Consider the following 13,693-nt stretch of genomic DNA (forward strand, 5'->3'; position numbering starts at 1 on the left):
GAGTGACAGGGGGCAGCGCCCCAAACCCCTGATTGGCCCTGCTCTGTGAGTGACAGGGGGCAGCGCCCCAATCCCCTGATTGGCCCTTCTCTGTGCGTGACAGGGGGTGGCGCCGCAACCTCCCCATCGACCCTGCCTTGAGTGTGACAGGGGGCGGTGCCCCAACCCCCCAATCGGCCCTACCCTGAGCGTGACTGAGGGTGGCATCGCAACCTCCCGATCCGCCCTGCTCTGTGCATGACGGGGCGGTGCCCCAACTCCCCAATCGGCCCTGCTCTGAGCCTGACCAGGGGCTGCACTTAGGGATTGGGCCTGCCCTCTGCCACCCGGGAGCAGGCCTAAGCCAGCAGGTCGTTATCTCCCAAGGGGTCCCAGACTGGGAGAGGGCACAGGCCGGGCTGGGGGACCCCCCTCCCCCCGCCCCCGGAGTGCACAAATTTTTGTGCACCGGGCCTCTAGTCCTATATAATAAAAGGCTAAAATGCAAATCGACCAACAGCAGAACGACTGGTCGCTATGACACGCACTGACCACCAGGGGGCAGACACTCAACGCAGGAGCTGCCCTCTGGTGGTCAGCACCACTCAGCCAGACCCTCTCCCACCTCCGCAGCAGTCGGACATCCCCCGAGTCGTCCCAGACTGTGATAGGGCGCAGGCTGGGCTGAGGGACACCCCCCCACACCCCCAGGGCACAAATGTCATGCACCGAGCCTCTAGTATTAACAATAAAATGCTAGAACTATCCACAACATTTTCATAGGACCAGGAAGGACTACCAGTTGTAATGTGATATAATTATAGAATACCTAGAATGGTCAAATTTGGGGATGTTGCTATTTTTCTTCTACTAAATATACCTCTTATAAATGGCATATCTTGCTTATTTTTCTGCCCTCCCCGATAGTTCACCAATTTCTCTAGTTGCAAACACTTGGCCCCCAGAAGTAAATTCTTTTTAGAAACCAAATTATTACAAATCAACTGGAATTTGAAGAGATCCCAAGCCTCTGGCATAAGGTTTGTCACTCTGCCTTCACTCTTTTTCAGTATTGAGATATAATTGACATTTTGCAAGTTGAAGGTGTACAACATGTTGATTTAATAAGTATATATTGCAACATTATTAGCACCTGCCTTCACTTCTGATTCCAGTTAACTCAACTCCTTTTTACTATGTTCCCCATGTACAAGGTTCTAGCCACAATGTTTCCCCCACTCCCCCTATGTTGGTACACTGGCTAGGACACAGTGGACTAGACATTTTGTCAAAGTGTGATCAGAGAAATAACTGCATCAGAAACACTGAGATGTTTGTTAAACATGCAGATTCTTGAAGTCTACCAAATTTAGTGGAGGAAGAGTTGCAGTTATGAGCACAAATTTGAAACATGAGCTTTGCCACCAGTTTTTAGTACTCAGTGGTGCTGTCTGCCTATCTGGATCTCCCCAGAATGTCTGCACACAGACTTCTAATCACTATCTCCCTCTAAAAGTATATCCTGCCCTTGCTAAACTTTCATAGTTATACAAATCTGGTTGGGTTGCCAGTAGACACTGTTCCATCTGCCTGGCTAATTTTCCTCTCAGCTCCTAGACACATCCAAGCACTTGGCCTACCCCAGTGATGGCGAACCTTTTGAGCTCGGTGTGTCAGCATTTTGAAAAACCCTAACTTAACTCTGGTGCCGTGTCACATATAAAAATTTTTTGATATTTGCAACCATAGTAAAACAAAGATTTATATTTTTGATATTTATTTTATATATTTAAATGCCATTTAACAAAGAAAAATCAACCAAAAAAAATGAGTTCGCGTGTCACCTCTGACACGCGTGTCATAGGTTCGCCATCACTGGCCTACCCAGTTAACATGTAAAGGCTCTGTAGGTTTGTGCCCCCTGATCTTGATAAAACAGTGTCCCTAGTACAATAGACAGTGATTATGAAATTACTCAAAAACCAAATGTAATGTTTAGATGAATCCTGAACTTTCTATCACATAGGAATTTGAGTAGAGCTGGTCAGAGAACTTCAGTTTAGCATACTCTCTATGTGAATAAATTTTTTAACCTCTTATTATGGATACTTTTATATATAAGAAAAGTATGGGATGGTATAAAATGAATCATCACTCGGTTTTTTCTTTTTCCTTTTATTTAAAATTTAGTCTTCTTATTAAAGTTAGGAACTATCCCAACACCTTTACTCACCAAATACTCATTTTCAAATACTCATATGTACTACTATTGCAACCTTCCCTTTCACTGAATGGCCACATGCCTGACAACAGCCATATTCTAGTCTTCTCTTTTCTCTTTTTCTTCATTTCTCCTCTCCTACTTCAGGCAACCTTATTCATTCTATCTCTATTTATATGAGACTAGAGGCCCAATGCACAAAATTCATGCACTCGGGAAGGGGGAGGGTGTCCCTCAGCCTGGTCTGTGCCCTCTTGCAGTCCAGAAGCCCTCAGGGGATGTCCGACTGACAGCTTAGGTGGCTGAGCAGCGCTCCCCCTATGGGAGCACACTGACCACCAGGGGGCAGCTCCTGCATTGAGCGTCTGCCCCCTGGTGGTCAGTGCACATCATAGTGACCGGTTGTTCTGCTGTTTAGTCAATTTGCATATTAGCCTTTTATTATATAGGCTATCTAGAGTACTCAGATTCACAGAAACAAAGTAGAATGAATGTTGGTCTAGGGCAGTGGTCGGCAAACTGCGGCTCGGCAAACTGCGGCTTGCGAGCCACATGCGGCTCTTTAGCCCCTGAGTGTGGCTCTTCCACAAAATACCGACTTCTGCTCATGGGCCACGAAGTTTCAATCGCACTGTACGTGCGTGCCTGCACGTGGTATTTTGTGGAAGAGCCACACTCAAGGGGCCAAAGAGCCGCATGTGGCTCACAAGCTGCGGTTTGCTGACCACTGGTCTAGGGAGAGAGAGGAAACTGGAGAGTTGTTTCATAAGTACAGAGTATCAGTTTTGCAAGAAGAAAAACCTGTATTCAGTTTAGTTAAGGCTAAACAAAACAGGTGTCTAAAAGAGATGGAGTAGTAGAATCAGCAGTGATCTACTGAGGATGTCAGAGCCCTCCCCTAGGAGAAAAAAGAGGATGTCCATACAGGAATATGGCAGCCTTGGTAGCCCTGCACAGGATGCTGGACTCAAAATGGAGTGAGGAAAGCAACTCAGTGCAGGGTATCAGAGCCTGAAGTGAGAAGGATGCTCAAATAGGGCAGCAGCATGATATGGGATTTTGGAGGCTGAGTAAGGTGACAAAGGCATCCACATGGTGGGTGTCAGAAACAGCAGCAACAGGAGAGACTGGTCACATGCAGGGGGATTGATGAAGAAAGCATGTTGAGGATAATGAGAGCCAACTTATGGTCAGAAAAAGGAGTTACAATGCCCTGGCTAATTGGCTCAGTTGGTTGGCGCATCCTCCTATACACCAAAAGGTTGCAGGTTCGATTCCTGATCAGGGCACATATTTAGGTTGAGAGTTTGATCCACAGTCCGGGTGCGAACACAACTGATCGAAGTTTTTCTCTCTCTCCTCCTTCCACTCCCTCTAAAAAACTAAAAATAAAAATCAATAAAAACATATCCTGGAGTGAGGATTTAAAAAAGAAAAAGGAGAGAGAGAACCAAGATGGCGGCATAGGTGAACACCCACAATCACATCAAAATTACAACTAAAATACCGAACAACCATCATTCAGAATCGCCTGAAAGCTGGCTGAATGGAAGTCCTACAACTAGAGAAGTAAAGGAGAAAGTACATTAAGACTGGTAGGAGAGGCGGAGGCACAGAACAGGCAGGTGTTTTTTTAATCAGGAGAGATACCTCAGCTGCAGAGATCCCCTGTGAGGAGCAAAGGGTCCCAGCCACACACCAGACCCCCAGCTCAGGGTTCCAGAGCTGGGAAAAGAAGTCTCCGTAACTTTGGGCTGTAAAACCAGCAGGGATTGTGGCTGAGTGACACGGAGACTGACTGCTGGAGACTCAGGCAGTCACTCTTAAAGGGCCAGCACATGAACTTACTTGGACCTGATCCCTCAGGCCAGGCTCCAGTGCCAGGGCAGCAGCTTAAAAAGAACCAGGGAAATTTGGGGAGGAACTGAATTGTCTGGCATCAGGGCAAGAACTTGGGGGCGGCTTTCTCCCAGATAGGGGCGAAAGCAGTGGTCACTGTTCCTATGCTGAGACCTCCCCTTTGCAGAGCTGACTGGCAGCCATATCTGAATCTCCATCAGCCTGGCTCATACTGTTCACTCTACCGTGGAGATTCCCTGAGACCTGCCCCATCCAATTTGCAGCCCCACCCAAGCTGTTTGCAGCAGCGTTTCCATATGAATGGCATGTCCTGGCTTAGGCTTCAGACTTTGCTAAAATCGCTCAACAAGCAGCAGCTGTCGTCTGTGTGCCCCAAACCTATCAATAAAAGGCCCAAGACCAGGCACTAGCACCAGCCTGCCTTGCATCACAGCTTGGCCTTGCCTGGCCACTTACAAGCACAATACAAGTAGCACCCATCTGCAGACCTCTTTGTAGCCCCTGATGGATGGCCCCAGGCAGTGGCTGACTTTGCAGCTCCCAGGAGGCCCCAGAGCCAGTGCACCTTGTGGACAGCTTCAGACCATACCAGATTATAACTCTACTCATCCACAAGTGACACATTCAAGGGGCTGACTCAGTAAGTACCAAAGCCCCTCTGAAGTAATTCCTGCTCCATAGTGGGGGGTCTCTTACACAGCAGCTCTTCCACTGTAGTTGCAGCTGGTCCTCACAGCCAATTGGCCTGGAGGTCAATTCCTCCCAGTGACACCAACAGCAATCAAGGCTCAACTACAACAAGACTGTGTACACAGCCTATACAGGGGTGCACCTAGAGTGTCCAGCTCAGGTGACTGAGGAGTCTGAGCCACTGGGTCCTACAGGACACCTACTACACAAGGCCACTCTATCAATTTCAGGAGACATAGCAGCTCTTCCTAAACATAGAAACAAACACAGGGAAGCAGCCAAAATGTAGAGCAAAGAAACATGTCACAAATGAGAGAAATGGAAGCAAGCAAACTACTAGATACAGAGTTCAAAACAATCGTTATAAGGTTGCTCAAGGAGACTTAATGAGAGTTTCAAGGGACTTAATGAGACTTTCAAGGATCTTGGGGAGAATTTCAAAGACATGAAAAAAGACCAGTCAGAAATTAAGCATACACTAATTGAAATAAGAATAATTCAACAGTAGAGTAGAAGATTCCAAGAATCAGATCAACAATTTGGAATATGAGGAAGCAAATAACACCCAATCAGAAGAACAAAAAGAAAAAAAGAATCCAAAAATTTGAAGATAGTGTAAGGAGCCTCTGGAACTACTTCAACAGTACCAACATTTGCATTATGGGGGTGCTAGAAAGAGATGAGAGAGAGCAAGATATTGAAAACCTATTTAAAGAAATAATGACAGAAAACTTCCCCTACCTAGTAAAACAGACTTACAAATCCAGAAAGCCCAGAGTCCCAAACAAGAGGAAGGCAAAGAGGCCACACCAAGACACATAATTAAAATGCCAAGGGTTAAAGACAAAAAGAGAATCTTAAAAGCAGCAAGAGAAAAACAGTTAGTTACCTACAAGGGAGCGTCCATATGACTGTCAGCTGATTTCTCAACAGAAACTTTACAGGCCAGAAGGGAGTGGCAAGAAATATTCAAAGTGATGAATAGCAACGACCTACAACCAAGATTACCCAGCAAAGCTATAATTTAGAATTAAAGGTCAGATAAAGAACTTCACAGACAAGAAAAAGCTAAAGGAGTTCATCACCACCAAACCAGTATTACATTAAATGGTGAAGGGTATTCTTTAGGACAATGGTTCTCAACCTTCTGGCCCTTTAAATACAGTTCCTCATGTTGTGACCCCCAACCATAAGATTATTTTCATTGCTACTTCATAACTGTAATTTTGCTACTGTTATGAATCGTAATGTAAATATCTGATATGCAGGATGGTCTTAGGCGACCCCTGTGAAAGGGTCATTCGACCCCCAAAGGGGTCGCGACCCACAGGTTGAAAACCGCTGCTTTAGGAAGAAGACAAAGAAGCCCAGCCGGCGTAGCTCAGTGGTTAAGCGCTGACCTGGTCGATTCCTGATCAGAGCACCAGGTTGTGGGTTCGATCTCCAGTGTGGGGTGTGCAGGAAGCAACCGATCAATGATTCTCTCTCATTGTTGATGTTTCTATCTCTTTCTCCCTCTCTCTTCCTCTCATAAATCAATAAAAATATATTTTTTAAAAAAGAAAAAGATAAAAAATATAAACAATAAAATAGCAATAAATACATATCTATCAATAATTGAATCTTGAATCTAAATATCAAAATAAACGAACAAGAAATCTAATGAGCAAAATTAACTGATGAATAAAATAGAATCAGAGGCATGGAAACATGGAACATGATGAATCTCAGAGGGAAGGGGGTTGGGCGGGAAGAGATTAACCGAAGATCTTATATGAATACTGGTGTCCCAGTGCACGGATTCATGCACATTGAAAGGAAATTAACTAGAAGAAATATTTTAATGTCGCTTTCCCCCTTTCTCTATAATAGAAGTGTCAACCAAAGTCACGATCAACAATGACAGATCGAAACACAAGTGTGAGATTGGTGCTGGCTAGAGCTTTATATGTATAGATAAACTTTCTTAATTAGACCTGCTTTCTGATTTAGCTAAACTTTTTTTTTTTAACATTTTTATTTATTTCAGAGAGGAAAGGAGAGAGAGATGGAAACATCAATGATGAGAGAGACTCATTCATCGGCTGCCTCTTGCATGCCCCCCACTGGGGATCGAGCTCGAAACCCAGGCATGTGCCCTTGACCGGAATCGAACCCGGGACCTTTCAGTCCGCAGGCCGATGCTCTATCCACTTAGCCAAACCAAAAACAGCCCAGTGAAGCACCCCAACTTCTCTTTCAGGTAATTGTCAGCAACACAGCAGTAAATATGAACATGAAGCAGATTATTACTGTAGATCACACAGGGAGAACAAAGGGTAAAATATTTAACTGTATTTTCAGTGTTTGACTATATTCTGCGCAGTGAGAAAACCTGAAGTCATGTTCAAGTTCCACCATTTCTTACTTCTTTTCAGTCAGGTCAAGTTTCTAAACTTTCTAAATCTGTTTTCCAGCTAATGAAAAGAAAATCGGATTCTACTGAGTCTCCTATCTACCTACTCCAGGACTTCTGTGAGGATCAAATGAGATGAGACATGTGAAAACACTTCACAAACATTTGGTTAAATTGTAAAATGTTTGCACCTGGACATAAAGCAAGTCGGGTTCCTGGGCTGAAGAAACTCCAAGGAGGCTAGTCGCTAGGAAGAGGAAGCTGGGCGTTGCTACGTGACATCATTACCCAGCGCCCACAGCAACCGTTTCCAGGCTAGGCTGGGCTGTGGGCCGCACTTTGAGCCACGGGGTCTTGACAGCGTTGGCTGTGATTTGGTGGGGTGTTGCTCCAGGGTGGTGGTGGGGCCTGTGTCCCACTTGGGGGAAGCCAAGTGTTGGTTTGTTGGTGCCAGGTCCATAGTGCCATTTATTTTTAAATGGCCAGTGCGCGTCATGGCAGCTCCTGTGGTCAGTGCGCATCACAGCTACCGGTCAGATGGACGGACACTTAGCCTTTTATATATAGAGATATGCATTACCTATGGATACAGACAATACGGTGGTGAAAGCCTGGAGTGAGGCAATGGGGGCGAAGAAGGGGGATATCTGTAATACTCTCAATAATGAAGACTTAAAAAAAGAAAGAAAAAGAAGTTACAATTATTGAATGAACCCGTGGTTTTACTAGAATTGGAGATATTAGTGTGCATTCATGGTTTTAAATAAATATTTAGATAATATTAAAAGGGTGACATAGCCCTGGCTGGTTTGGCTCAGTGGATTGAGCGTCAGCTTGTGGACTGAAGGGTCCTGGGTTCAATTCCGGTCAAGGGCACATGCCTGGGTTGCAGGTTCAATCCCCAGTAGGGGGCGTGTAGGAGGCAGCCAATCGATGATTCTCTCTCATCATTGATGTTTCTAGCTCTCTCTCCCTTTCCCTTCCTCTCTGAAATCAATAAAAAAATATATTTTAAAAAAAAAGGGTGACATAAATGTACATGTGTGTATATATGTGTGTGTATGTGTTTACATGCACATATATTTCCTACCCCTGTCCAGTGAGAGGTCCAGGGAGCAAAGACAGCCCAATAGCAATGAGCACACCTGACATCCAGATCTTGACTTCTAAATATCATTTTCTACTGAAAGAAACCAGGGCTCCTTGGAGAAATTACTGATTCTAGAACCAGGGCAAAAAGGTACACGATGAATATCTTCTTTTACCAGAAAAGAAGAAAATGCTCAAAGAATGATAAGAATACATCAAAACAACAAAGGGAGCAGCTTGAAAGTACTCTCATTAGCCAAAGAGGAAACAATTTAATCATCAAAATAAATTTACAGTATTGGATTATTACCCATCAAATAAAAAACAGGAGTTCAAAAGTTCACTCTGTTATAATTGAAAATCTGATGAATAGAAAGTTACATGGTTTCAAAGTACCTTCCCATAAAATATTACAAGGAGAAAAACATTAATTTTAAAGAAACTGAATAAAAATCACGTGTCACCTGATAGGAGGCAATAAGTAAAACACAGCATCACCTCTCTGGTATTTCTATCAAAAACACATAATCTGAATCTAACCATGAGGAAACATTATCATATAAATCAAAATTGAGGAACCACTCTACAAAATAACCAGTCTATAATCTTCAAAAGTGCCATAGCCATGAAAGTCAAAGAAAGATTAAGGAACTGTTCTAGATTGAAGGAGAGTAAAGAGATATGACAACTCAATTCAATGCATCATTCTGGATTGGATCCTTTTGTTTTAAAGAACATTACTGGCCCATCCTGTGTGGCTCAGTGGTTGAGCATAGACCTATGAACCAGGAGGTCATGGTTCAATTCCTGATCAGAGCACATACCTCTCTCTACTTTTCCCTTCCTCTATGCAATCAATAAAAATACATTTTAAATGAATAAATAAGTTAAAAATATATTGATTTCTAGAGTGAGTGAAAGGGAGGAAGGGGAAGAAGGAGGAGGAAGGAAGGAAGGAAGGAAGGAAGGAAGGAAGGAAGGGAATGGGGAGAAGGAGGAGAAGGAGGAGGAGGAGGAGGGGGAGAAGAGGGAGGAGAGGGAGGAGAGGGAGAAGGGAGAGGGAGAGGGAGAGGGAGAGGGAGAGACATCCTGTAATAGAGACACATCAACTGGTTGCCTCCCACATGGGAAGGATTGGGACCCTTGACTGGGAATCGAACCTGCAACCCTTTGGTCCTTGGTCCAAGGCAAGGGCTAACTTGGTTTCTTTAAGCTACTAAATTTTAGTTGGTTTGTTACACAGCAAGTTACCTTTTACACTGTTTCCTTATCTATCAATTGTATTAAAAATTATTTTAGCCCTAGCTGGTTTGGCTCAGTGAATAGAGTGTCAGCCTGTGGACTCAAGGGTCCCAGGTTCGATTCCAGTCAAGGGCACAGGCCCCGGTTGTGGGCTCAATCCCCAGTAGGGGGCGTGCAGGAGGCAGCCAATCAATGATTCTCTCTCATCATTAATGTTTCTAACTCTTTCTCCCTTCCTCACTGAAATCAATAAAAATATATTTTTTAAAAAAATTCTTTTATATGACCTATTATGTCATCCAAGTTTCAAATGCTTCCCCAGTTCTAAGATTCTGGGACTAGCTTATCCTGTCCATTTTCTTAATTTTTTTGTTTGTTTTGTTTTTCCTGTCCATTTTCTTAAACTTAAAATTCATCCCTCAATGTATCTTTCCATTATATATATCTGTAAGCATATATATAAATGTATACACACTTTAACAGCTGATAACTCACTTAGTTTGCACTTCTTTTCTGGTTTAACTGATTTAAAATAATTTGAAGTCAGACTAAGCTTTGAACAAAGAAAATTTATCCTAAATTGCCACTAGACTTTTTTTATGGGAATACATAAAAGATAAAAGTTTACAATACAAAACCAGCAACAGTCGACAAATTGGGGGCACACAAATACTGAATAAAATGATTTTTGATGTTTGCGATTCCATTGTTTCGCATTATCAGCAGTGCCTGGACCAAAATGGTCATCAGTTTAGAAACAGACATTGACAATTTATTCATTTCTGTAGATTCTTTTAAACTTTGAAAATGAACTCTATGTTAATAAACTCTGACTTTATAATCATTTAAAGTGTGTATACATTGTGTGTGTGTGTGTGTGTGTGTGTGTGTGTGTGTGTATAAAACTGGCCAGGTAGCTCAGTTGGTTACATGTCATCCCCATTCACCAAGGTTGTGGGTTCAGGGCACATATAAGAAGCAATTGATGAATGCATAATTAAGTAGAATAACAAATCCGTGTGTGTGTGTGTGTGTGTGTGTGTGTGTGTGTGTGTGTCTCATCAATAAATAAAATGGTGTCTGCATTCCCTCAATCATTATTCATTTCTCTTCTAAGGTCCTCTTCCAGTTCCCATTTATCTTTTCTGCGGAATTATAATTTTGTTGACCAAGGAAGTATATAGGTTATTTAATGTAAACTGTTTTAATATCATTTGTTTCTAGAAGTTAAACTATTCTTCACAAGTATCCAAGGGTAAACTTTAAGTCTAGACCAGTGGTAGGCAAAGAGCCACATGCGGCTCTTTGGCCCCTTGAGTGTGGCCATGAAGTTTCAATCGCACTGAACGTGCACGCCCGCACGTGGTATTTTGTGGAAGAGCCACACTCAAGGGGCCGCAGTTTGCCGAACACTGGTCTAGACCATGTGTGAATTATGATCAATTCTGAATTACCAGTCTCATTAATAAGATTTTATTGTAAATTCCTAATTGAAGCACTACATTAATGTGGTAATGAGCAAATTTCATAAAAGAAAATGCCCATTTCATTTTGGCATATAAAACAAATTACATTTTCTTAAACTATGGAAACCAGGGCATCCATACAAAAATTGTCATTCATAATTTACAATTGAGGAAAGAGTAAGGCCAGAACAAAGCCAAATACTATACAAAATTTCAACTTGATTAAAAGGATAGCCCTTCCATGTGTATGTACTGTGCACTAGTCACTTGGTGCAAATACAAATAAAATATCTTCCTATCTCAAAATTGACTCTAAGTAGAAAGGAGGGAGGGCGGGAAGAGATTAACCAAAGAACTTATATGCATATGTGCACAGTCCATTGATTCAAACAACAAAGAGGTGAAGGCCTGGGATGGGGGAGGCAGGAGCAGGGTGAAGGGGAGCAAAAGGGGGAAAATTCTGCTTCAGTTATTAAGGTCATACTTGGTGACCCTCTTCCAGTTGGCCTTCTCTCAAACAGGCAGTCAAAAATGAAAGTAACTAAAATTAAAGAAAAAAATTAGCTTCTCCCCATAGTAACTGACGCAACATCAATAATGTGTGATGCTCTAAAAGTTGCAAACTACTACATGACCATTTCCAGGTCCACTTTAACTCAATCAGGAGACCATTATCGAAACATAACTCATTGGTACAAAGCAGAGATCAAGTAGTTGAAAATTTTCCCTGGCTGAGGTCTAATGGGGAATAAAGATGATTTCATAATGTCTCTTTATGATCTGTAAATCATACTATTCCATAAATCTGACACAAATGTCAAGATTAGGATTAAGTCAACCTCTAAGTAGGAAAACAAAAATAAGCAGCTGCCACTTCTCTAACTTACATCTAGAAGCTCACTATAGATATAAGGCAACTTCCTTTTACTTCTAAAGTCCAAAAAAAGTCAAAATCTTGTCTTAATATTTTAGATTTCAACTTTGGGAAGAAATTCAAGAACCTTCTTCTTCAAAATGAAATTTTGTTAATGATACACTCAAACTTTAGTTAGGTGTTTTTGAAAGCACTAATACAAAATGAATCCAAACTTTAGTAAATTTGACCAGTGTCTGGAAATGTATTCTTGTAAATAGGGCCTTTTAAAGCCTAAATTCAATTAGGTTGGTGTCCATGTTTATTTATGTTTGTTTTGATATTCCAGGCAAAGACATAAAATAAGAAAAAACAAAAATAAATTTTGGGACACGGCTGGTGTCTCAATGGTTAGAGCGTCATCAGCCCAAGTATGGAAGGGTTGTGAGTTTGATTCCTAGTCAAGGGCATGTACCTAGGTTGCAGGTTTGATCCCAGTCCCTGTGGGGAACATGCGGGAGGGAATAAATCGATGTTTGTTTGTTTCTCTCTCTCTCTCTCTCCCTCCCTCCCTCCCCTCCCCTCCCTCTCTGCCTTCCTCCCTCCACGTTCTCTAAAAAAATCAATGGAAAACATATCCTGAGGATTAACAAAAAATAATAAATAAATAAATAAATAAATAAATAAATAAAATTTGGAGTGACGGGTTACAATTACTTCTGAAAAAGCAAATATCCATGTCCCTAAGGCCACCTGTTAAGATGGAAGTCTATGCATCCCATCATTCTTTATCTGTAACCACAAAGTCTGGTTTTACACCTAGGATATACAAGAAGCATCAGATTAAAAGCATCAAATATCAGACTAGACAAAATTGTCAAACATAAGCATAGAAGAAAAGCATGATACAAAGTGAACAGAGTAGGCTTCCAAAGGATTTAAACACACCCACAAAATTCAATCTACGCCCATCCTGTGCTTCAACCTAAAACTTAGAAGGAACCACCAATCCTGCCGTCTCCCATTACCCACCCCTTTTATCTCCTGCATTTCTCCACTGATCTCATCACTTCTTGCGGGTCTTGTGATTCTAATCTCCATGGCCTTTCCTTTCCCAGAAAGTGATACAGTACCTGGCCCCCACATTTCACCATCTCTACAATTTAGCACTAACTTTTGTTTTACCCTCTTAAATATTAATTTTGTCCCCGATCTCGTGTAGTCAGTTTTCCTGACCAGTCCAACCTCATCCTAACTACAACATCTAGCCTCTCCTTTCAAAGTAGAGTGTGGATACCTCCTTCTGACATTTGTAATTCTGGCTCCTAGTCAGCACCCTCTTCCTTTCCCAGAGGCTGTCACCACAGCCCTAGGTCCCGATCCCCAGTCCTGATTCTCCTAGGTAAGGCCTTTCTTTCCAGAGTTTGTCATCCTGAGTTTGGCCAAGCTGGGGTTTGATCTTGAAGGCAAGGGCTATCTCAATCCCCTCCTTTTACAAAACAATCCTCCCACCAGCCCTGGCTTTCCTCCACCCTTAGATCCATCTACATCTACATACGGCCCTGCCGGTGCCCCTCCCTCTACCATCTTTCCTCCCACTCTCCGGTGCTCCCCTTCCTCACTCTGAATGCGCCTCTTCTCCCGGCCTTACCCGTCACCCTGACACTGGGAAGGCCCTGCCAGCGGCCAAACCGCGTCTCTCCTCCGGGCTCCCTCCGCTCTTCAGTAACTGTCCCCACGCCCCTTTCCCTCCAGAGCCCCACGCGCCGCCCAGAGCCCCCTCCCTGAATAAGCTCCCGCTGTCACGGGTCCCTCATCCCCAAGATGGCGGAGCTGCTGCCCCCACCCCCGGGTCCTCTGCGCACCCCCTCCCGCCTCCCAGGAGCTCCCGTCCCGTC

The 13,693-nt window shown here is 43.1% G+C and overlaps 1 protein-coding gene across 8 annotated transcripts in view; it reads right to left on the reverse strand.

Annotated features, from left to right (window-relative positions):
* Positions 1-13,693, reverse strand: part of BTRC (beta-transducin repeat containing E3 ubiquitin protein ligase) — a 175,035-nt gene that overhangs the window by 160,930 nt on the left and 412 nt on the right. The gene's annotated exons all lie outside the window — the stretch shown is intronic.

The sequence above is a fragment of the Myotis brandtii genome, unplaced genomic scaffold (assembly GCF_000412655.1).
Source record: "Myotis brandtii unplaced genomic scaffold, ASM41265v1 scaffold550, whole genome shotgun sequence".
In the NCBI taxonomy this organism is placed as follows: Eukaryota; Metazoa; Chordata; class Mammalia; order Chiroptera; family Vespertilionidae; genus Myotis; species Myotis brandtii.